Genomic DNA, 2,880 nt, shown 5'->3' with positions numbered 1-2,880 from the left:
TAATCACCATCATTGATTCTCTTCAAATTGTCCTCAAAAAATGACCATTCACAATCTGATCAACCAATCAATGAGGCCACTGCTTATCAAGGAAATTGCAACTTACTTTGCTGCTTTTTCATCATAACTTGAGGTAAACTCCAGCCTAATCATAACATCGCATATTCCCGTTAATTTTCAGTTTTAGATTACGTTAATGACCTGTCCGTATTTGCAGGAAACTGAACAACATGAAATGACTGAAAACGTCCTTCCGGTGATGTAAACCAGTGCAGAGTCGGCCAGAAAAGAAAAGACAAAGACATGAAACATCACTCCCGTTTCTCTCTGTACCAATGCGTTTTGATGAGTTGAATATTTGCAGGACTTGTCTTTAATATCTAAAGAATCAATTATTTCCCCGGGAAAGATTCATCATAAATCAATTAACATCTGAGTCGTTGAATCATATTTTACTTCAGATTAAAATAGTTGAAGATCCTTTCCCCAGCCTAATGTCCCAATCCTCCCTCCTCTTCCATGTAAATACCAACTGCTCCAAGTGCGGTTGGAGCTCCCAACCTGACGTTTCAATGGTTCTTGCTGCTCCATTCAATAGAAGCTGCTCTAATTGAAGTTGGAGATCCCAGTTTGATGTCCCAATGCTCCCTGCTCCATGTCAATAGAAGCGGTCCACTTGAGGTTGGATCTATCACTCTGATGTCCCAATGCTTCCTGCTGCTACATGACATTAAAAGCTGCTCCTGGTGAGAGTGGAGCTCCCAGACGGATCTTGCAAAGCTCCCTGCTCCATGTCAACTGAAGCTGCTCCAAATGAGGTTAGAAATCGCAGTATGATGTTTCAATGCTTCCTGCTGCTTCATGTCAATAGAGGCTGCTCCAGGTGAGGCTGGATCTCAGTCTAATGTTCCAATACTCCCTGCTGCGCAATGTCAATAAAAGTTGCTCCACGTGTGGTTGGAACTCCCAGTCTGATGTCACAATGCTCCCTGGTCCATGTCAACAGACGCTGCTCCAGATGAAGTGGGAGCTCCCATTCCTGGCAGATCACACACCTCTATACCATCATGGAAATACTGCCCACTAAGCATTTCCACCACTGGAGCCATTGGTGGTATATCCACATCATGAGAACCTGATATTAATTTTAGGCACCATCGAATCATTATTTCCAAAAGTCATTCTTTCTTAAACCTTATTTAGCATATGCATATTGCAGTCAATCCGAAGTTAGATAATGGTGCTAATTGATGTATTCTCAATAAAAATTATATCCTATTTTTCATGTTGAGTAATTGCGACTTAGCAAGGACAATGTTTGTAGTGAAATCACACTTTTATTCCAGGTAAGGGAATGTGGTTTACATTATTTAAAATAAACTTGTTCACTGTGTAAAAAGATCAAATAGATCTCAATTTCAAAACAAAATTAGTTACGTTGTCATCCATCTGAAATGTGTTGCCTTATTCTTTCAACCACAAGGGTATTAGAGCGAAACGTCTGTTAATGACATGCGTATAAAGACACTTTAAATCATTTTTCATGTTTATGCTGCATGAATCTGTGGTTATTGATCCACAGTTTAGGTTCAGCCCCTACAGTTAACATGCTGACTTCTCCAGTTTTTCATAGTTCAATGTGATGCTTCCAGTGTGTGCAGAACGAGAGGGACTCGCTTCCCACATCTTGTATTTAGGCCTTATGTCCAGCATTCATCAATGGCGAGAGCAAGGGGCGAGGGCGAGACCAATGTGTAAGTCTTTCTGTGCCCATGCACAGCACCCACATCGGCAATTCTCTACTGTACATTTACAGCTAGTTCTCGATGGCCCTACACCCACGCCCTGCTCCTTTTGAAATATCTCCATTATTTTGTGCTCTTCTCACCAAGATGAACCACTTCTACTCAACCTGCTCCAGATTTCATTTGACAAAATAATCATTAAGAATCCCACTGCATAAACATGCCCTTCACATCTCTTGTTATTTGGCTTTCCTGGATCTCTTTCGTACGATAAAAGGTCACAGCAGCTTGACTTGGAAAAGAAAGTCTCGTTCCTTTTCAATATCCCAATGCAATCTACATTTCAATGCAGTTTAGGCAACAGGACCAAATTATTCTTTGAGATTTTATAATAGCGTCGATGCATACAAACTGATATTGCAGTTCCAATTTCAGTAAGACAGTTGTGATCATCCAAAAATAGCAACATTGAAAATCACTGACAGCACCGACGAGAGTGGGACTCGAACCCACGCGTGCAGAACACAATGGATTAGCAGTCCATCGCCTTAACCTCTCGGCCACCTCGTCACATACGCCTGTATTCTTATGAATAAGTGAATTGCATAAATTATGCAGAGCAGCAGACATTTCTCCCTTGTTTTGGTGAAATCATAAATAGCACAGTACGGTTCCAAGACTATTGTCTGTCATCTGGGTTGTGGGGCAAGCGCATTCGCACTGTGACACTCTGCTCACAGTGGTCTGAACAAAAATGAAGAAATGACTATGTAACAAGGTCTGTTGAATTCTGTGAAGATTTGAAGTCAATGGAATGAAGAACCCGAGACAGTAGGAGGTGTTCTTTCAAGAAAGAGTTGGATAGAGCTCTTAAGGATAGTGGAATCAAGGGTTATGTGGATAAGGCAGGAACAGGATACTGATTGAGGATGATCAGTCATGATCATATTGAATGGTGGTGCTGGCTCGAAGGGCAGAATGGCCTGTCCCTGCACCTATTGTCTATTGTTTATTAAATTGCCTGTGAGGAATTGTTTGCCAGACTGGAGTAGAGTGCATAGTGCTCAATGTCATTATTCGGAACACCTTTCTTCCACTCAGATATGTTTGACATGCACTTGTGTCGAGGACAGAC

General features: G+C 41.5%; 1 non-coding gene across 1 annotated transcript; it reads right to left on the bottom strand.

Annotated features, from left to right (window-relative positions):
• Positions 1 to 2,233: 2,233 nt before the first annotated feature.
• On the bottom strand, positions 2,234 to 2,315 carry trnas-gcu (transfer RNA serine (anticodon GCU)). Its single transcript has one exon. It is a non-coding gene; the product is annotated as a tRNA-Ser (tRNA).
• Between the last annotated feature and the right edge of the window lie 565 nt (positions 2,316 to 2,880).

This window comes from Chiloscyllium plagiosum, unplaced genomic scaffold (genome assembly GCF_037043375.1).
Source record: "Chiloscyllium plagiosum isolate Xiang-an unplaced genomic scaffold, Cpla_swu_hap1 HiC_scaffold_47, whole genome shotgun sequence".
Lineage (NCBI taxonomy): Eukaryota > Metazoa > Chordata > Chondrichthyes > Orectolobiformes > Hemiscylliidae > Chiloscyllium > Chiloscyllium plagiosum.
The sequence above is the reverse complement of the archived record's forward strand: the minus strand, read 5'-3'. Positions and strand labels throughout refer to the sequence as shown.